The following is a 23,584-nucleotide window of genomic DNA, read 5'->3' on the forward strand; positions in this document are numbered from 1 at the left end:
TAAGAGAGTTTGTTGTGGTATTTTCGTTTTAAGAGTAGATATGGACATAAAGTAATCTTATCTAAGTAGTCTCCAGTTCTTCAGGGGCATAAATTATGTGATTAATGATTGATAACGGTGTTTGTTGGGTATCCTACCATTATACGACATGCTCTTGTTAAATAACATAAACTAATAATTATTATACATTTTAACAAAAAAAAATGCTTACAAATAATATAAAAGGAGACTACCTAACGTTAGAAAAATCCAATTAACCTCGTATATTAAAATAGATCAAGCGGTTTAGGTTGTATGACAAAGGAACGAGACTTACATACATTCATACATACATAATTATATAAATTTATACACTGAAAATACATTACCTTCTGCGATCAAATAAAAAACAGAAAGAATTCGGTAAAGTATTTATTATTAGAAAAAAGAGTAACCCAAAAATGAATTGCAACGAAATTATGACGCGCTTTGAATGCATTATTCAAATTGAAAGTCCGCTAAATAGGGTAAAGTACACAAAACAACCGGTGACCATTCAACTCGGTCCAACGGTTCACTCCAAACTGACTTTCATACCAAACTATGCTTTGAATCTACGCAATACGATCTACATCATAACGTTAAATTCGTTCGTTCTCGGTCCATTCGTCCGATATCGCTCCTTTCCAAAGCCTGCGAAGCCAGCCCGCCATATTGGTTGTAGCCACTCCGACGCGCGGGTGTGCGGCGCGTGCGTCTTACGTCAGTGACAGCCAACGAAATCAAAACTATTGAAAACTGTGCGTAACAAGTGTTTACACCTTACAATCAGACTGATATTATAGTGATGTGACATAACGAACGTTGTACAAAGTTGAAAGTTTCAAATCCGTGCGACGGCGGTTGAAATGTAAGCATTCCGAAGAGAATGTTGAACTTTACTTTTTTTCGTACGGTGGTCCTTTTCGATACTTATCAAGCATCAAATTTTTTAGCTTCAAGTAAATTCACTGTGGACTACTGACTGTTACTGTCCAGTGTTGTGATTCAACTGTGCATTCAAAGTTGGCTTACCTTTGAACGGATTGCCGAAATATTCAAGGTGAGATAAACGTTTATTTATTAACGATAAAATCAAAGCCAAGTTCAGATTATCATGTTAGGTATATTTATAAATTAAAAAAATTATGGGACTAGATTTGTTCGATTGAGGATATCTAAACTCCACTCGGCTAAGGGTTTATTAAAAAAAATTAAATACCAAAATGTTGTATTGAGTGTTTATCTTTTATACATATAACGATATATTCTCAACTTCTGATCTCATACTTAAATTATCTAGGTTTGCGTGAGTTGTATCAAAATCAATTCATCTTAGCCTGCACAGTTGCTGATGTTTACAAACGGTTTCTTATATTTTGATTTGGTATAAGTTAGCATACTAACTTACAAATTGGCAGTTATTTTAAAGTCTTAAACACAGCTTAAATATGTTTACTGATAGGACGAAGTATTTGTGTCCGATAATTATAATTAATAATATTTCTCCAATGTAGATAAGCGGTGTAAGGGTAAGTCATGGGTGAGTGAACAATATCTTTGAAAGACCTATAATTTTTTCTGAGATTCACAATTTTTAGGGAAATTTGACCCTAATAGTCGTTACGTATAATATGAACTAACAGCCCAGTTATATGAACATCACCCTGGGATAGAGCTCAGCCGCGGTTCGAGTCTAAAAAATGCAATTTTTATTTTTCCATTGAAGAAGGTTTTCAACGGGAGCCAAATGGCAAAATAGTTTTGAAGTTTAAAAAAATTTGATAATGTTCTCAAAGGTGTGCCGTCTAACACCACAATTAGTCACTGAGGTGGACCTTGGTAGATCTTGATTTGAAGCTCATTAACTTCCTCGTGAAACAGTAAAAGTCACAAACAAGACAAAAAAGAAATCAGTACCTTACATAAGTTAAAATTCTTAATTTACTCTTAATTAGTTACGTTGGCAGCGTTAAAAATTGTATTGATAAAAACAGCGAATCTATCCACAGATTGCAATCATTTATTGGCATCTCGATTTGACACAAACAAATTACCAATACGTAAGTTACCGTTACCACTAATTATGTATTGGTGAAATCGGTAATAAATTATTTTAATTAATAAAATTTGTGTAATTAATATTATTCATATGTCGGTTAATTAGGGCTTTATGACTGAAATTGGTGTTATGAAAAGCCTCCAAATAAATAATGCTATATAAAATATTTATTTTGGATATTTTTGCCTCAATCTCGGTCCTAAATCTTTTTAGTCCTCTCACGAAAGTAGACAATTCGATTAGACACATTAATGCACGAAAAAAGGATTGTATTTAGGGTATACTAAAAATACCTCAGAAAATTTAGTAAAAGTATTTAAAGATTATAAAAAAGCTTATAAAATTATAATGTTTTTATACTCATGCGTAATTAGCGCACCTAAAAGTTCAATTCATTCGTTCAATTAATTGATATTGTCGCATCACTAAATTTTGGACGACCTAAACACAATTCAATAAATTTATGCCCAAAAGAGGAATTAAGGCCGTGAAACGAAATTATTAAAAAAGAACGGACCTCAGAGTCTCAGCTCAGAGGTGAATTCGTTTTTTAATTTGGGACAAAAATATTTTTTTTACTCTTGCTGTAACAATATTACACGATTCTTATGAAGCAAAGTTTATTTTCGCATGACGTGTCTTATGAGATGATCAGTAAACAAATAATGTAATGGTTTGTTTGTTTACGTCACAACCTGAGTATGACAATATGTGCTAAGTAGAAGTAAAGATCCTAGTCTGAATAGGAGTAATAAATTATCGTTGTAGAGAAAGCACCACGTAAAAGTAAGACTAGATAGATTACTTTAATTGTCTTAACGTAAAAAATTTTTACGTTTCAGATAATTTCAAACCGAATGGCAAAAAAAAAAAATTATGTGCCCTTTCAGCATAAATCCCTATTAACCCTTAGCTATAGGCCCTTTTACCTTTAAGCACGCGATATAGAAGAGAGGATAAGTTTATTAAGATAGAGATTCTACGAGAGTCGTCTAATATGTAAGACAATCGATTTATTTCATTTAGGGAAAGTACCTAATTTTAAATTTCCTGCCTGCTTATGATCTTCGGGCGGTGCTCATGATTCGTCTAAGTTGTGGGTTGTGGGAGACATAAGCCATATTTTTAAGAAGTAGGATTTTTTGTTTAAGTATACTGATTAAGAAACAAAGAATCTCGTTATAAAATTTGTGCTAAACCTAATTTTAATAACAAATCAACAAAACTTTCAGGGACTCTACCGTTTGTAGCGTTCCTACAATAGAGCAAGGAATTTAATCTATCATAATGAATAGGTACATGGTCAGGCTCTCAAAGACTCCACTGTTAAAAGCAGCTGCCACTTACAAATGCAAACAAGGTGATAACGGCTGCATTATCATGTTATCATTATCAGTTATCAGCTCGCTAATCATGGTATTAAGTGGATTTTGTCCAAGTAAAACTGTTGTTTCAGGGAAATTTCCGCCTCAGTATTTATTTTAAATATCTCTTACATAATATAAAAAGTTAATTAACAGAGTAATTAAAAGCTCCGTGCTTTTACGAATGCAGGTGTGTGGTAATTAATATATTGTCCGAATTTTCGAATACTGTTATATCAAAACGCAGGCTGTGCGTTAGTCAAATTTCAGTTTGTTTTAAATCCTTAATGCCAATAAGTCGATTATAAAGAACATATTTAAAACATTTTTATAGTATTCTAGCTGACCCGGCAAAAGTATAAAAAATACATAGGAGCCGATTCTCAGACCTACTGAATATACATATAAAATTTGGTGAAAATCCGTAAAGCCGTTTCGGAGGAGTACGGTAACTAATATTTTGACACGAGAATTTTATATATAAGATTTTAGTTATAAATAACATAGCCATACAATAAATCCGATTTACTTATACCAGTACCTACACATTCATACAATTGGCATGAAAGTACCTATATACGATATTTATAACAAACAATCAATTATAAAAAAATGTCTGTCTGTTTGTTCTGGCTCCGAGACGGTTTAACCAATTATGACACGATTTTTACTAGAAGATAGTTGATTTTATATGGAATATGGAGTCATTTTGGCTGTTGTTTTAAGAAAAAGAATTAGGGTTCCGTACAAAAATATTAAAACCCATGAAATCTTCGTAGTATTCACACTTTAATGGGGCTGCAACTTTGGGTATAACGCAGGGGAGCCGCGGGCCACTTTTTTTATTAATCATTAAATCAGCCGTTAAATTCAAGAACCATAACAATGTCGTTGCTCAGAACTACGATTACGAAGGGCAATCCATATTGTGGAAACTACATCCGCCAACGCCCACAAGAAGGGCTTTGACACCTTTCACACGTTTCAAATGTTCTTTATATCTTTATAGTCGATCTGTCTAGCTTATCTGAGGGGTATCCGGGGTTTTATGGAGTTTTATCAACCCCTATCTACTTAACTATTGTCTGTCTTACCCTTCTTTGTTATCATTGTGTTACTGTTCTACTACTAGATAGTAGATAATACAAAGATTTGTATTCTTATTGTCTGTAGTCAACCAATAGCCGTTAATCATTCAATCAATAGTTTTTTCTTAAGATTATAACGGTTACAATAGTAGGTACTCAATGATTAATCATCGTAGAGACAACTTACCCTGATGATGCTCCTTTTTGGAGCGAAAAACGTTATGGTGGTGTATATTTTATTCTTAAATGCGCACGTATCCTGTATTGGAGGAAGGGTGGTGCATACTGTACGATTGAAAGTATATACCATCATATATAATGGTGATGATGATGACGATGATATATAATGTTAGTGGACGGTTGCTAAGTAGTTTTATCCTTCTTTGTATGGATTTTCACAAACGCTTTACATATTTAACTGTTTTAAAGATTATTTGAATAGTTATCTCAAACTGAGCTCAGTGCTCAGAGGATATTTAATAGGATATTGGAGTCTGTTACAGACAATCGCGGATAGTTACCGCTTAATAAAACTGCATTCCCATTCTATACATAAAAAAAACCAGCAAAGCATCCAATACACTAGAATTTCTCGCCCATTCTATTCATTCGCGCTGTTATATTCTAATAGAACGCATACAACAGGCCCTTTGAAAGCACCCTTGCTTCAGATAACATGCGACTGACAATGTAAGAAACGGCCCATTGAATAGGGTCGAGTGTTTAAAGGAATCCTGTTTGGTGACCGGGAGGAACAGGACTTGGGGCCCGAGATCCCGAGTTTGAACCTTAGCACGAAATATTGCGGTCGAAAATGACTGATCGGTACAACCAAGCAACATGCCATCGTTTAGTATTGCTTTTCGATTTCTTTTTGAGGCTCTGTTACCGAATAAGATAGCCTAGTGGTTGAAATCTCAGTCCGAAGTTCAAATCCCACGCACCTCTGATTTTTTATAGTATAGAAATTTATTATCATTTGCTTAAACGGTTAAACACAACATCGTGAGAATACGCCTGAGTCTTCATTGAAGTACACCAATCCGCACTTGACAAGTCAGACGGACTATGCTCAAAATCTTTCTCACTCTGAAAGGAGATCCATGTTCAGCAATGGGACAATAATTTGTTGACGACGTTATTAGAATACTGTGACGATAAGCCATACGCAAATTCACGTCTTGTCACTTGAAATAGATAAGCAATAGATTGCTTCCGTTTCGAAAGTATAGGTGTAGGAAATATACGTATACCTATTTAGTTATAGATAAGATTATTAAACGAAGCCATTATGTATTAAGGTTAAGGTGACTGACGGAAATTAACGGATGATTAGAAGGCTACCGTTTTCACACGTCTCGGAAATTATAGTTGCTTTAAAAAATAATTATCATTTTTGTATTAGTTTGTATTAATTTGGCTTTTTAAAATCCACATTGACCTTGGCAAGCCAATTTTAAATCAAAGGTACATGTATTCTTTATTTATTGAAAATTAAAACCTTTTCCGTGTAATTGTTCAAAATATGTACGTACTTATTAGAATTTCGCCAGAAAAGTCATATAGAATTTTCCATAAAGTTTTCAAACAATTAGAATTTATCTATCAGCACTTAATCCCAGGCACCTTCGATTTTCCAAATTACATATGCAGATATTACAAACTTATGAGCACTTGCTATAATGGTGAAGGAAAACTCTGCGAACAAACCTACTCGCCTGAGAGTTCTTTACAAAAACTAGTTCTCAAAGGTATGGGAATTGGTAGATTAGCACTTAGCCAGTACGATGGATGGCATATCCCTTCTCAATCTGAGAGGATTCCCGTGCCCAGCAGTAGGACAACCAGTTGTCATTTAACAACAATCAGCACATGGCCAGCGGGGCACACGTAAACCTTCATTTTCAGCGAAGAGACCAGACCGTGGCACTGTTAATTAGGCTTTAGTTATACGTAGAGCACACGGAAATAGCTCGCCAAATTAAGTTTAAGTATGGGCCAGCGACCGGTTCCGAAGAGCGTCGGTTCGCAACGAAAAAAGACCGCCGGCGGTTGATTTTCGAGGTCGTAACCTAATTGGGGGCCAGTCACAAGGTACGCTTCGTACACTTTCTCCATGCGTGACGTGCCCAGTTTCACCACAGGTGCACCCATCCCATGATAAGCATGCGAAGTTGATGTATCATGCAGCGGTTAATGAGATTTATCGCGATCATTTGCGATACCATGCAAGCTTTCTTCACGCGTCGGTGTGAAGTGTGGTAAAAATTGTGCCATTGATTCACTTTATTGATTTAAGATATGTCGATAGTTGTATCGCTTTCTTTGAAAATGTCGTTTGCGTTGTAACTAAATTAAAGTAGTTACTATATTTAGAAGCATCGATAGTTTGAAACTTGACCTCTTACTTCTCATTCCAGCCAAGGCCAAGGTTCGAAACCCAGGCAAACCCGTCTGATTCTCAAATTTACTTATACGTATTATAAATTAACGAGCTTTTGCCCGCGGTTTCGCTCGCGCTACGAAGTAATATTTTCATCCCCTATTTTAACCCCTTGGGGATAGAATTGATAAAAATCCTTTCTTAGCGGATGCCTACGTCATAACACCTACCTGCATGCCAAATTTCAGCCCGATCCGTCCAGTGGTTTGGGATGTGCGTTGATAGATCACTATGTCTGTCAGTCACCTTTGAGTTATATATATTTAGATAATCACTTGCTATAATGAAGGAAAATATCTTGCGGAAACCTACCTGAGAGTTCTCAAAGGTGTGTTAAGTGAACCAATTCGCACTTTTCCAGCCGGTAGACAATAGCAACCCCACTTTCTAGCAGAAGACCCTAATCCAGCAGCAGGGACAATAATGGGTAGACGTTAATAGCGGCTCGTAATAAGTAGGGAGCAACATTTGGGACGCAAGATTAAAAACAAGACTATCTATTACCATTGCTACCATTGACCTCTAAACGGACAAGCGCGAAACTGCACGCCCGTAATTCGATAGCTTGAAAGCAATAAAAATTAGAAAACGTGCAATTACCACGCCGAGAATTTACTGGCTTCACGAGCCACGTTTAGATAATCATTACTGTATATTTATTGGACGTGATGATCTGTCGTTAGGCTTCCTTTACGCGAATGCAAAACTGAGAAGTTTCAGTGGTATAGATAACGGTCAATTATTCTATTAAATAGAGAGCTTAAGACTGGCTGCTCATCGGCTGTTATAGCAATATAAGCGAAAGTTGCTTAAGCTACCAACTAATCCTTTAAGTTACCGAATAGTTGCTTAAACTGTTGCAGCTCAGGCAAGTCGGGTGTCTAATTTGCTTGAGCGACAGAAGAGCGGTACAATTTGTTGTTTGAGCAACTATTATATGTTTTATTTTATTCACACTACAATTGAATACAGTGGGTTTCTGATATCACTTATTAAATTGCTTACTGGAAATAATAAGAGCTGAACTTCAAAAATATTTTGGATAGTTGCTACTTAAAAGTAAAAAACTACACGCGACACGCGAGCGTACCCGCAAGCGGTGACTTGTTAAAATAAATTCGTGGTCATTGGTCAATGACACGAAATGTGGTCATGTCTGGAAAAATTAGGCATGTGCGAGTCGAACTCACACACGGGTGGTTCCGTACCACCAAAATTTAATTAATTTTGTTTTATTTTTAGTATTTGTTATCATAACAGCCATAGAAGTAAATGCATTATGAAAATCGAAACTGTATACCTATCTTGTTTCAATAAATAAGGTGAAAAATAAAAAAGGGAAAAATAGTGGTTTATTGTATGACGACCCCCATTTATATAAACGATTTTTTATTTGTAGCATTTATTGTAACGGCCGCACCCTCATACCCTGTAAAAAAAAAATCTGTCTATCTATGACAGACAGATGCACATACGAACAGACAACGGAGACATAGTAATATGGTTCTGTTTTTACCCATTGGGTACGGAACCCTAAAAGTCTGTCTTACGACACACATTTTAATATTACAGTAATCAGCTAGTTTCCTAGTCATTAAATTAACCCAGCCTGACCTTTGGCGAATTCGTTTTGACTCATTTTGATCTCGCCTCGTTTGTGACTTTGGCGAAATTACGCCAAATGACATTACGAAAACATAAAAACAATAATAAAATATGATGTGTCTATGATTTAATTATTTGTGTGGTGTGTGATGTTAAGAAAAACACATGGCCAAGTTTTTTTTATTATATAAGAATAGCAGACGAGCATGCAGTCCACCTGATGACTAGTGGCTTCTGCCGCCCATGGACATCTGTAATCAACCCCAAATAGGATTAGATATTCCTACCCGAGGACACACATGCGCCGCTATCCCTGAGGACTAAGCTGGAACGCCTCGGAGAAGTATTTCTCCCTTACCACACTCTTCAAAGCAGATCACAGCAGCGCTTAACACTGCTGTTATTAGGCAGAAATAGTGGCGATGGCCGCAAGAGTCGAACCACAAAGGGTTCTACCAACTTCAAAATATTTAATAATTGAAGTAATAGTTTAAACAAATTCGAAACATTACACAGATAACATTAAAATTTACAATTTCTGGTATACGTAACAGTTTATAGTTATATAGGAAGTGATGACATCAGTACCTCAGGCTGACATCATTAACCAATAAACTTCAGCAAATATTTTATTATGAAAGGAATTTTCACAAAAAACAATAATAGTTACGTCAACTGTCGATCATCGGTATTGTCTTCGGATGCTTTTGCCATTATTGTATTTCTGGTAGGGTTGTCACTTCTTTAATAGTAGTTCGTAGTCTTCAGCGATGATCACAGATGCCTTGAGACTAACTTAGCTAACTTAAACGTAGAACTCTCGGTGGTTCGACTCCGGCGCCACCACCGCCACACCGACTTCTGCCTAATAGCAGCAGTGTTAAGCGCTGCTGTGTTCTGGTTTAAAGGGTGCGATAAGAGAGACATACATTTCCGCGGCATTTCAACTTAGTCCTCATAGCTAGCGGCGCATCTATGGCCGACCTCATGTAGGAATCTAAACTTACCTGGGATTGATTGCAAATGTGCATCATAGGCCACTTAATATTAGGTGGACATCATGCCATCTGCCAGGTCATCTGCTACTTTCATATTATTAAAAAAACTGACTAACTTTTTTTAGTATTAAAAATAGTGATTGGCAACCCTAACTGTCATTGCCTCCGTTCATTATTATGTAGATTTTCACGGACACGCTTCAATACTTAAATAGACTCCAATGTATCTTACTGATCCGAAGTTCGTTCACATCACGTCATTATACGAAGACTTTGGAATTATCATTTAATGATAATTATACCTTCTACGTGTGGCTTCGCTCGGGATAAGAGCTCTCCGACTAGTTAGTCTATCTTGGATTGATTATTGTGGTAAAAACTAAAGATATATATTCAATTAAATATTCAATTGATGAGATAGATTGGTGAGTCCTTTATTAAAAATTGTTTTTATCTATCTCTCGGGAACAGTACTTTTTTGGTATAAAAGGTACCCTATGGCCTTTCCTGGACCTCTGACAACGTGTGTACGAAATTTCATGACAACCGGTTAAGACGTGAAAATGTAACAAACAAACAAACCCCCATTCACGTTTATAATAATAATTGTAATTAATAGTTATAATTATATAATTGCTTTAGAAGATAAAAGTACTAGGTGCTCAGAAAACTGCAGAGTATTAAACAGTATGTAGGTAGTATACTAGGTTCAGATTCGTTAGTTGCTATTGGGTTTAGAAACTGCTCTTCAAACAGTTAAGCTTACGTCATTGGTAGAGTAGATCGATTTCTACGATTTCGTAACATTAAGTAAATAATATATTTTGTAAGGCATTTTCTTAGACTGCGTATATTTTTCAGCTGAAGGCCTACCGATATATTAATTAATTACGCTAAATAAATTGATAATTAGTTCAATGGTGGTAGAAGCGTGTTTTCGACTTCGGAGGCACCACCGCTACACCTGTTTCTGCCTTATAACAGCAGTGTCAAGAACTATGTTTTATAAAGGTTTGGTAAGGGAGACATACCTACTTGTCCAAAGCGTTCCAAGTTAGAACTTCCAACTTATCCTCAGTAGCCGTGGGCAACCCCGATAGGCCTAATCTACCCAAGGTTAATTACAGTTGTCCATGGGCGAATTTACCTACTTACATTCATGTGCACCGCATGCTTCCTTTACTATACTTCTATATAAATAACAAAAAATGTAACACACAAAACTAAAATCAATAACATATTATTTTCAAAAATTTGACAAAGCAAACTATTTATCAAATTGTACTTGCAAAATGCATCTCTAAACACCGTTAGGACACCCGTGAGACTGCACCATTGTTCGCTTTATGGACTTCGGTGGCCTCAAAACATTTGTGTCACATGGACACACATGGAGTTATTGTCACATAACCATCGGACTGATAGCTTCGGCTGGAAACGTCGTAAATCTGCTATGGATCCTGTTCTGGGAAGTGTTTAAAGGTAGGGCGTATATTTTTGCAGTTTACTGAGCGGTACTTCGACCTGAGTGACGGGGCAGACGCCATACCAGTGTGACGCGCAATGGGTCGCCGGTTCGATCCCCGGGCAGACATATATCTGTTTCCATGGCACCCACGACGCAGGGAATGTGATAGTAGAGCTGTGAGTGTAGAAATCATGTGTAAAGTTTAATGTTAGTTTCTACGTAACTAAATGTTTTATTTTTATTTTCTTTCTGTATTCATAGTCTGACAAATAAAGGAAAATACACCAGTGCTTTGATTGTCCCGTACCCAACCCGAGAAACGGGCATGACTGGGACTCGAACCCAGAAACTTTTATGCTGCACATGCCATTCTGTTTATCTAATCTGGGATGCATATTGATCAAATCTGGTCTATACCAGTTATGAAGCATAGTTATTGGCACCAAAATGTTATTTATGTCCAATTGTATATCTATTTACTTTAAAATATAAATTTAATTAAATTCAATAATACCACGTTTTTCCTCTCATTGTGATCACTGATCCTTATCATTAATTGTATTGTAATCGTTGGTTATACAAGTTTAACAAATAATTGTACACCTAATAGGCCATAACTAACAGAAGTAATGGTATAAAACATTATAAAAAAAATTACTTTTAATATCAATTATGTAGGTATAAGAACGACCTTCTGAAGGAATAAAAACTTGAACCAATACCAAACTTCTTGAACCAATTTACAACTTTTATTATTCCCGCGCAAAATACAACTCAAACGTCAAGACGCTTTCTTTTCTTTTTTATGCTAACTCATAGAATCGTACCAGCCAGTGACTATATACATGGGAACTTATTATTAAAAAATAATACTATAATAAAATAATTTGAATATATTTCTAACATTTCCCATGGTTCTATCTACAAGGAAGTGGTAGTCTTATCTACAAGGAAGTGACTCTTAACAATAACTTTCCGGATTTAGACCCTTTGCTGGTGTTAATACTAAAAGATAATGTATTGTCTGTGTATGAATGAACTTTAGAACTAAAACAGGAAAGGAAAAAGTTGCATGCAAGCAATTAGGATTTTTGGAATAGTTACTTAAATATTACCTCTTGGAAAAAAATACAGAACATTCAGAATGTAAGCGCAACTTAAGTACTTCAAATATGATGAATTTTAAATTGATTTTAAAATCAAATTATAAAGGATTTGCCTATACTTTCTAGGTGTCTGTGTATTCGACTTTGTATATTTTTAGTTAGGAGTTTGTTAGTGTTGTTTTTGTGGGTGTTTGTGGGTTCATCTTTGTGTGTGTGTGTCTTTGTGTACAATGTGAGTGTAGAACACAGTTCAATTAAAAAACATGTAATTTGAATGTCTAAAATTAAAAGTTTTAAAGTACTAAATGTTTTAACAGGCACATTAATCTTACACCACGATCTATGTCGATCGCTAAAAACCAATTTTTATCTCCAAAAAAGTGTTATCTTCACACCGAAGAATTAAAATCAATTGTTCTTCTATGAATGAGTTTAGTACAAATGACCGGAAACATTTCAACATTTTTTGTGGCTTTAAGTTGTTATCAGCAGATGTATCTTAAGAGACAAGAGGTATCATTCTCAATAGTTTTACTCCATATTGATAAAGATATCTTGTGAAATTTACCCATACGTTGTTTTGAGATAAGCTTCAATTCTATCAAATTCTGTAAACTTTTAAGACTGCGTAGTTTTTATTGGGAAGTCTCTAGAAAAATCAAAATCAGTAAGTCATATTTGTGACAGTAGTCACTTTTGCTATGAAGCAATAACACTCATGCCATAATTGAACAACAATTATCCCACCACGGCTAATATATTTTTTTTAGTTCTTAAGTATTTGGCAATAAATTCTTCAAGACGACCTTTCTTTTGTTAGAATAGAACAAACATTTTATGACGTATCCCTATTTAGATTCCGAAGAACCATATGGCCGTCGTGTGCCAAATTTTCTAAGAACATTTGAAAATATAATTTAAGATACACTGATCTAAAAAACACAAACGTCATACAAGGAAAAGTTACAAAGCTTACATCTGACTGAGATATTGCGATATTCGGTTTAGTCAAGTACGTTAACATTGTACGAACTGGTTATGAAGCACAGTCCTACAGTTGTTATGTGGAACAATCACACGGTTTTGGATTTCAAACGGAAATATTTCATTCATCAACGCATACCGCGCGCGCATTCTTTGTGAAATTATTAGGGAGAGACGTGACGTCACCACTTCCGTCGATTCTGATTATGTCAATACGAGGGACGTGTTAACGGGATTATTAAATTGGCGGTAATTTAAAAAAAAGGAAAGGTAATTAAGATTAAGCCTAGTGGTTAAGAAACTCGGCCTCTCGATAGAGGGGTCCGAGGTTCAAATCTCAGGCACCTCTGATTTTTTCAAATCATGTTAGAAATTAATTATCACTTGCTAAACGGTGAAGGAAAATATCGTGAGGAAACCTGCATATCTGAGAGATTTATAAAAAAACATCTCAAAGGTATGTGAAGTCTACCAATACGTACTTGGCCAGCGCGGTGGGCTATGGCCATATCCTTCTATTATGAAAGACGACGTTATATCGTTGATATTAGAATTTGCTATAAATAAAGTTAGAAAATTCATAACAAAGTAAAATTGAATAGACTGCAATGGTTAGACATGGTATATTTAACAACGACGTATAAAGTAGAAACAAAGAAGGCTTTGCGATTTGCGATCAGTGGGACAGTAATGGGTTGATGATGATGATAAAAAATAAAAACAGTTAATTGTTTGTTTATGATGTTCGTGATAAACAGTAATTATTTAAGCAACATTAGTCACTAACCAACTAGCGCAGGTTCAGAACCTTGGAAACTGTGTACTTACCACAATGACTCACAAAATACACAAAAGCAAAAATAAAGAGAGCTCTGTCAGAAAAAAGATGCTAGTCGACATGAATGAATACATTTGACAACGCCATTGAAGTACTTTTGCAATAACGGACAAACGTAAGTAACAATAACGCAAAAAACTATTTGTTCGATTCGAAGGGTGCCATTAAAAATAATGAAAAGTCGTAGTAAATGCAAATCGGTCCGTACTATGAGTAATAAGTACAAATGGAGACCTAAAGTGGAACCTTGGGGGACACTATGGCGTCTTTGTCACTTCAGTCTGTTTCATTTGCGTAAAAAATCTTGAAACATGACGTAGAACATATTGTTGAGTATGACTACGTACGTTTTCGTTATGGCCGGCTGAGCAGGGAATGGAAAAAACACTTTCTTATGATTCTTTTAAATCTACAATCTTAAACAATGCATCTAGTCTGACCAAACTAAATATAATATATAAGATATCGAAATTAGTCAAACTGAGCAGTTAAATTAACTAACCCTTGAATAGATAAATAATAGTGACTACTTAGCAAGAGCAGCGATAGCCTAGTGGTTGAAACTTGTCCTCTCGATTGAGTGATCTGAGGTTCGAATCCCATATTATTATTATGACCTAATCCTTCTCATTCTGAAAGACGACGTTATAACATTGATATATTAGAATTTGCTATAAATAAAGTTAGCAAATTCGTAACAAAGTAAATTTTGTAGTAAGTAGACTGCAATGGTTAGACACATGGTATATTTAACAACGACGTATAAAGTAGAAACAAAGAAGGCTTTGCGATTAAAATTCAAATGATACTGGCCTCCGTGGCCCTAGTCCATTACTTTAAACCAAAAACGCGTTAAAACGTTGAGCAAAGAATTCCCAAGACAATGGAATTACCAAGGCCGGGCCATATGAATTTCGTTGACTATGTACACAGTTTGAAATATTGACACGCTTACACATACGTACATTGCAACTATATTGGCTATAGAAAATAATTATGTAAAACTTTTTCTTTATCTAAAATTTTAGTAACCTTGCGATATGCTTATGGTTTCAACATTTCATATTACTATACATTGTATAGTAATGTATTCGTAAACTTATTTTTATTTACAAACGGTTAAAGATATGGAAGAGCGGAGCCTTCTCCTACAGGCATTTTTTAAATGCTTACTAGGATGGCACCAACAACTGCATACATTTAAAGAAAATATACAAAGAAATGTTAATAATGTTTTGTTATGCCTAATGATAAGCATGTGTGAAATAAATTATTATTTTATTTTATTATATTTCACTACGCATGAGTTCCAGAGGTTACAACACTCGCAGGAATGTAATCTGCTTCACTTATTATATCGAAACCTGTATCAGATAACTGTGAACAAGCTTAAAGACCATTTGCTTGTCTCGATATTTTCTTATCATTTTTATTATGGTCTATCATTTCAATCACTCAGCACAAAATGTCATCATATCGAAAAAAAAACGTATGTGCTTAACGTCCGTTATTATTTATATTCATATTATTGATCCAATGTTTTATCTACGAAAGATTACAGATGACATTTGACAATTTCATAAAACCCTTTATTAATAATCTATCCGTCCATTTAACTCCATTTTGTTGCCTACCAAACGTTGCCATTTATCATTTTTTTTTTTTTTGACATTGTCAAATTTCACATGTTTGCCTGTAATAGGTTGTGCACGTAGCATAAGACCCTTGTTTTGTAATTATTTATAATACATTTCGTGTAACAATTGTTGGCAAACCTTATTAAATAAATAAATTTCGATCTTTGGAAACTAAATCTTGGATAGATTGATTATTAATAACGGCGGTAAACCAATCAAACCGAATTCCTTATTATGAACATGAATTATTTTCTATGTACGACATTCGTTAGGTATGGCAAGACCTCACTTCCTTGACCGATCCTAAGTTTAATCTATTTGGATTTGAACAATGCTTACCACACAGCCTTGAGCATTCCGGTGTCAAAACTTGGCGCCGGCGACATACCTCCGAGGCGTATGTGTCGAATTGGGCCACGCATTACCTCCTATTCAGGGTTCGACGGATCACGATTCCGATCGAAATTGCGCAAGATGTTTCGAAATCTCGTTCTAAATAAACACATGATTTGGACGATTCACGAGTCGGATAATTGCATGATTGTTGATGGCAAGGCTGTGCCCTGACAGGTAACTAATTGGACCATCGATCGTGATACCCAATTTTGGGTTGCTTCAGAGTTGCATGATCGTATAATTATTCACAACTGTGGATCACTAAGGTTGCTGATCTGATAGATAAAAGTTGGTGTTCAAAAAGGCGAAAGGAAAGTGTCAAAATGTAGCTTGTAATTATATTACTCGTATAATGAAGCATAAATTTAATTAAAACCTTAAATTACATAACGATAATTGATTGGGGATTACATCATCAATCGTTTTGTTCCAGATATTTGTACTTAAATGAAAATAAAAGGTGTTCCTGGCTTATCTATATCAGCCAGCATATTGACAAAAATCTACGGTAAAATTTGTGTAGATGAAGGTTGCGATGTTTATCCAAGGCTTCCTCAAAATTACCAAACAAAGTGATAAGATAACATAAATAAACTGACGTTTTATTCACTTAATCTGTTATAGAAGAATCAAAGAGTATCTAATCCAATTAGTAATTTGTGGTAACAACGGCCCATGGAATTGTTTTTAAAGAATTTCAGTTTCTATCGATTTCAAAAACAAATGTGCATTTAATACTGAGAAGCTATGTAGTTACAATATCTCCTGTTACAGTTCCCTAGCTAGACTCAGAGTTCAAAATCAAATATGCTATTAATACTGAGAAGTTATAATAACCTTTGTAATAGTTTTATATTCCTTACCACAGCCTGAAGACTCGAACACAATACCTACCTAAATCATTAGCATTTCTATGAAGCAAACAAATGTGTGCAAACGATTACAGTACTTACATTTATAGCCTACAATTGTAGTACAAGCTAATCGGAAGTATAATACCTCAAACATTATAAGTACAACCAATATCATTTACAATCACTGCTTACTCCTGTTTTGTTGGCTTCGGCTTACTTCGAAATAAATTAGTATATAGAGACCTTGGCATGTCCACATGGTTGTAACTGGCGCACTAATCCAATTTACCTTTACTAGTGCTCTGAGAAGCTTGGCAAATGCACTATTAACTTCTAAACAATAGTACATGAACATTACACATCACATCCGTAGCATTGTTGCTGACCTTCATAAAATATCATTGTAATAGCTTTGGTCTTACGAAAATCTCATCTCACAAGACCAAGACATCCAAGTATCAAGTATTTGGTCGACGTCTCTGTAGACCCAAGAGCTGGCACGCATTTAGCTCAATACATTGCTATAGCTATTCACAGAGGAAATGCTGCCAGCGTCTTTGGAAATTTCCCCAAACACACCAATAGTGATATTTTTATGGTATGGTATAGTATGTTTTTGTTTTTACATGTTTGTTTTTATTTTTTGTTTATATGTAGATTTGTTAATAATTGTTATTGAAATATGTAATAAATTAATCAAGGTAAAAAGTGTCCAGGGTTCACGAATTTAACCTTAGAATTATGATCTTATCGTACGTAAAATTGAAAGGCGAAAGTTCTTTCACAGTTTGATTGTATCATTGTAAACGTGTTTCTGCCACGACTACTAATATATCAGCTAAGAGTAGGTTGAACCTTGTTGCATCTGCGGCTTAGCCAAATTATTCAAGGTTTACCGAAATTTGTCAATTTTTGCTCATATAAGTTGTCAATTTTCTACGTATGGTAAGCTAAAGTTGATAAAGATTGATTACTATTAGTGTTATCTTATTATTATTAATGTAAGTCTTCAAGATTATTGCACTTGGTACAAACTTAGAGCGTAGTTAGACAAGTTGTCAGTCAAATGTGACACGTTCTAAATGGAATATTCCAAAAATATGGCGAAGAAACTAAATAAATGAATCTTACGGGACAACAGGAAAATGCATTGACCATAGAAGGGTGACAGCTACTGGCCAAGTTTTCTTGAACCAAATAGAATTAGATACCGTTGTATACCTGTAGACCCCGTGCAAGACCATGGAAAAAGTTGAATGTTTAGTTTCCTACTAAGCTTGCCCTGTTCCCGAGTTTCTTATTATCACACCATTATGGAGGTCAAATGTTAATCCTGTTGCAAGAACTCGGGCCACTGCTTAAGTTTTTCTAGTAGTTGGCTTACAGATTGTGGTTAAAGAAGTCTTTGTTATTGATATTAACAACAACTGATTTGGTCGTCTCGACAAAAAAATATTTTCTGCACGAAATTAGTTTAAGTCCTAAATTTAAATCTCTTGAGACATATTGAAATTGATCAATCATAAAGTTCCTCTTATTCACAAATGCTTAATAATGTCATAGAATAAATGTTATGTCTCCGTCCTTTATATGTTAAGGCCGAATAAGACAATACTAAATGGTATTAAGCTTATGAATAAGGAGATTGTTTTACGCAAAGCGCATTTCCAGTAAGGAATTCTGTTCTCAAACCGTATGAACCCCAACAATGAGACTGCAAAAACACGATCGTGATATGTCGTAAGAATGACGTAGCGACAACTCTTTCGACAAATATTTGGCTAATTGTCCACACACGATAAACGTTTGCGTCATCACCGTTACAAAAGATGTGATGTGATGTTATAACTTCGCGAAATAAACATTGGATACAAATATTGAAATGACCTGTGCTATATCTCACTCAGTATTAGTTTCAACATTTTATACAACGGCATTACCATGAATTAACGTGACCTCATTTGTGTCAAAGGCTAAATAACTTTTGCCTTTGTTATCATTTGCTGCATCTGCAGTTGTAATTACAGTTCTCATTTGTCGGTCATAACAATACACCAAATAATTCTGGAGTTTGATGCCATTTTCACGATCACTTTTTGTCAAATTTTCATCATCGTTATAAAGAAATAGCCAAACATTAGCATATGACTCAATTAAACCAATATCAAAATCAACTGTTTTCATAGGGTTTTTAAGATTAAACTAATCCAGCTTACGGTTATAAAACCGTTTATAAAAACTAGGCAACAGCTCCTATGCCCTTAGAATCAGGAATGGTGCGTAAGTCCGTACACCATAAACGATGGTGACAACGCATGACCTGTTTTAACGCATATGGATATCCGGTTAGCTTATGAGCAATAATAATGGCTGCATTACAATGTTGAATAGAGGGACTGTCTTCTTTTTTTTATAATATAAGAGTAGCAGACAAGCATGCAGTCCACCTGATGGTAAGTGACTACTGCCGCCCATGGACATCTGGAATCAACCCCAGATAGGATTAGATATTCCTACCTGAGGTCGGTCACAGATGCGCCGCTACCCCTGAGGACTAAGCTGGAATGCCTCGGAAAAGTCTGTCTCCCTTACCACACCCTTCAAACCGGAGCACAGCAGCGCCTAACAATGCTATTATTAGGTAGAAATAGGTGTGGCGGTGGTGCCGCCACAAAGGGTTCTACCACCTTCACAATCTTCGTTATGACCGACGGAATTTTCGGTTTCGGCAGTTTTGACCAAAAAAAAAATATAAAGTAATAGAGGTCTTCTAAGAGTATGTAAATTGTCATAATTCTAAAAATTATGGTTTCGGCCGAACTAGGAAGGATACCGAAGGTTTGTTTCAGCTAAACGGTCGGTCACTAGCTAGTGCATTGCGTTATACGCTGTTACATTTCCGAACCTTTCCGACCTTTCACGGGCGCACAATGATCACGTTTTTACGTTTGTCGCAACTGTGGTACAGAAAGCTTCGCCATACTGAGATACAATGTTGCATTACAAGCATTAAAGCCATTTGTGGTGCGATATGTCATTGTGCACGATGTTTTGTTGTTAAGATTGAGTTTCTCGATTCATATCTGCAGTTTCTACAGACCTGAATGGAAGACCAGATCTTTTAGTTAATTGAATCAGAATTCAAGTAAGTTGATTGCAACCTGCGAACTATCTCTAAATAGTGGTCTAGAAAATTCTTTGAATCAAAACCGGTCGATATCGGCGCTGAGTTTCGTATCTGACACTAACGGAATCTAGCAATTAATTTGTGAATGTCTAAAAGATTGGAACTGGTTTTTCTGTTGGAAACTAACTTGTAACAAGATCATTGGTGACGCCCGTGACATCGATGCAAGTTGTTATTTGTTTTTTTTTTCCGACAAAATCTCTCGCAGAAGAATATTAAAGAAATGTCTCTTTACGATCAGGCGCAATTACAGCATAAGATTTTAGGTCATAGGGGAAATTTTGGTAAATTAGACCACGTTGTTATTTATTGTAAAATCTGGCATATCTTCTCTGCCACCCTCGCAGCAGAGAGAGGATTCTACGCAAGGTTTCCCCACAAAAAAGCTGACCAAGTGCGAGTCGACCTTGGTAGTTTTGGGGGGAGTCATGAACCCTGTGACCCCCTCCCCCCTGGGACCGCTCCTGTTTACAATACAAATGAGATGACGTCGCATTATATAAGGAAAAGTTAGTATAATGATGATGTCACCACTGTCTTTCTCTAGTCTAATGCGTTTTCGAAGTTGATATTGTGCGGCTATCATGTTTAGATGAGTAAAATACATAGATTGATCACTCCTAACAAAAAAGTTACCAGTTTTGAGATATAAAATTGTAGCATAAATAAAGTTTTGCCACGTCTGCGTTCTAAAATGTCCCTAAAATGGTTGAAATACTTAATCTATTACGTAAGTTATGTAGTATTGGTTATTTTAGGTAGTTTTTTTCTTAAATTGTTTTTGATTCGTCAAGAATTCAAAAAATAACTGACAAATCAGCGTTTTGTGATTCAATTTTAAGACAGTGAAGTATCTTTCCATTTTACTCATCAAAGCTATCATGTAAAATCATGGAACAGAAAAAACGTGTAAAATAACTTCAAATGGTCGTTTCTCAAACGGCCATGACTTATTGGATTATCGCGCTTAAAGACTATGACAGCAAATTACTGAATCTTTATCATTGTAAGAATACAAAGTAATACCGTGTAATGTTGGTTTCGTAAAAGATAAGATAGATGACGGGAATTTTAATAATAGTCAATTTTGAAGCTAAATGACAAGAAGCTTTATTGATGGTAGTTAGTTTGTTAACTATCTGATGCGCATTTGTCAGGGACAAATATTATCAACAATAATGGTTGAATTATCTTATACACTTCGTTCAATAAAATTAATGATAAGTACTATGAATAAGAAGCTACTAAGGCAAGTCCAGGATACTATGGTGCTTTATGTAAGAAAAACTTCAAAAAATAATTTAACTACTTCAAATAAAACTACTGTTGATTGTTTCGGTGCCAAAGCTTGAAATTGGTCCATAGAAGTTGGTGACTTAATAATAAGCGGTCTACATACCTGTTGTCTTCTGCCATACGAAGAACAATAGTTAAAACAACTTTCTTTAAAACGAACAGATAACATGCAGGCATTTTAGACAGGTAATTGATATTCGCACCACAGGTATGGTACCTTTTTGAACAATGGGACCAAAATGTTTTAGATTTTTTTCGATAACCCAGTATCGCAACCGACTTAATACATTTGACAGTTGTACAAGCACCAAATCTTTTGATAAATGCAAAGACGCCAGGACCGGACTTAGGGGACGGCAAGCGGGGCCTCCATACGACGGAAAAAAGCCTTCACGAGACAGGGCGATAGAGTACCTACCCCACGAAATAATTCAAATCACGACGAGTCAGCAAATTATAAGCTTTTTACAGTGTTAAAATAATTTTATTTCTTCACATTTATTTTTTAAAAGACTGATGCAGAAACTCCTTTTAAATCCGCAAATAGTAAGGGCCCTCACTCCTTCGTTGCAGGGCCTTGACACCTCCAAATCCGGCCCTGGAAAGCTCAAAATATGTGAGGAATGTAATAGTCCGGGCATGACACAGGTAGAGGGACTGTAGGCCTCAAACTGGTTTAGTTTGCACTTTTTCTTTTACCATAAGCCTTCTAATTTGTAAGCGTGCAGCAATTTAATTATCGAGGGAATTTATTGTATGTAAATTCCCTTCACGAAAGGGGCCGTCTAGATCTTTGAAGGCTATTGCCGGATTATTAATAATCTTAATAAGTAATAAGTAAGTAAGTAAAATTACTTACAATATCCTGGATTATTAATAATAGTAATACATATAATAAGTAAGTAAAATGATTTTTATGACAAAAAAATTCGTAAAAAAAATTAAGTGAAACGTTTTCCACTTTATTACAAATGCGTTTCCCCATAATATTAATCATTCTTTCATGACGAGAATATTATCTTGTAATTATATAAAGTTATGTTATTACATTCCCGCTTCTTCTCCATAAACAAAATGTCTTGCGAATTTGAAGTTATTCAAATTCAAAAAGAAATCCGTAAAGAATCTGCATTGAATCACATCTTTGGATTAAATTTGATTTGATCTGATTCAATTTGATTTGATTTGATCCATAAATCAAATTTTAAAACACGGAACCACATAAATCAAATTTAAATGTCATGCCGGAGGTCCGTTTTGATAGTTCAAAATTTTAAAATATTTATTCTGACTGATTACAGCATGAAGTCGTGACCAGACCATTTTAGCGTTCAAGGTGGTCATACGACATAAATAAAATTGACAATAAAAAACGCATATGACTCTCAAGGGTAACAACGTAATCCGTTTGCTATTTTGACTGACGCATGTTGAACAAGATGTAAATTGGGAGATTTGTACTTTTGTACAGTTTTTTAATAAGATTGGAGAAAACGAGCTTGACGCCCATCTGATGGTAAGTGACCACTACCGACCATGGAAAGCTGAAGCGGATCGTAGGTGCATTGTCAGTCCTGAAGAATAAAAAAGTCATATGAGCCTCATATAAGCCAGCCAGCATTCACAGCCTTCCACCGAACCACAAGAACTGCTCCACTCCTTCACTTTGAGTATTGTCTGTTATTCTGTTAGTGTTCGTTTTATTACAATTTATTTAGACTTTGCCCTCGTAAGCTAATTTTTTTTACACAGGCACAGGTGTGTCAGTACAGCCGACTACATCGAACCGATCCTTACATAAACATTTCCAAAAATACACAGTGAAAGTTCTGTTCCTTATCTATATCATCTGTAAAAAATAAACGGTCCTGGATTTCGCATTCCAACATTCCAAACTGAAATGTCGCATAATGTTTAAGTGGCGATTTTTTGCATTCTTTATGGGCAAGATCTTTTAAGATCTTTATCTTTTAAGATAGACCGCACACGTTGCTAGAGAATAAGTACCTCGTGGTTATTTATTACGTGTCAATATAGACTGCATCGCATAGAGATTTTGTCGTGATAAAAGTCATAAATTCCTTATCTAGCTGAGACGTCAATGGAATAAATCTAGACATTACCAGTATTGCACGGGTGACAGTTTTATGAATAGCACTTACCACTGGTTTAAGTTGCCCTAACGTTTAGTGCCTTCTGCACCCTATCTATAATTATGTGTATGAAGTTCTATTATGGCT

At 35.4% G+C, this 23,584-nt stretch overlaps 1 protein-coding gene across 1 annotated transcript in view; it reads left to right on the forward strand.

Moving 5' to 3' along the window:
• Window positions 1–686: 686 nt before the first annotated feature.
• The window catches only part of LOC140746964 (uncharacterized), a 74,534-nt gene continuing 51,636 nt past the window's right edge, over window positions 687–23,584 (forward strand). Inside the window, exon 1 of the mRNA XM_073079163.1 lies at window positions 687–1,081. The gene's annotated coding sequence lies outside the window, so the exon portion shown is untranslated. The remainder of the gene's footprint in view (window positions 1,082–23,584) is intronic.

Source organism: Epargyreus clarus, unplaced genomic scaffold, assembly GCF_041222505.1.
Source record: "Epargyreus clarus isolate Ecla_fem2 unplaced genomic scaffold, WU_Ecla_fem_2.2 ptg000014l, whole genome shotgun sequence".
Taxonomy (NCBI): Eukaryota; Metazoa; Arthropoda; class Insecta; order Lepidoptera; family Hesperiidae; genus Epargyreus; species Epargyreus clarus.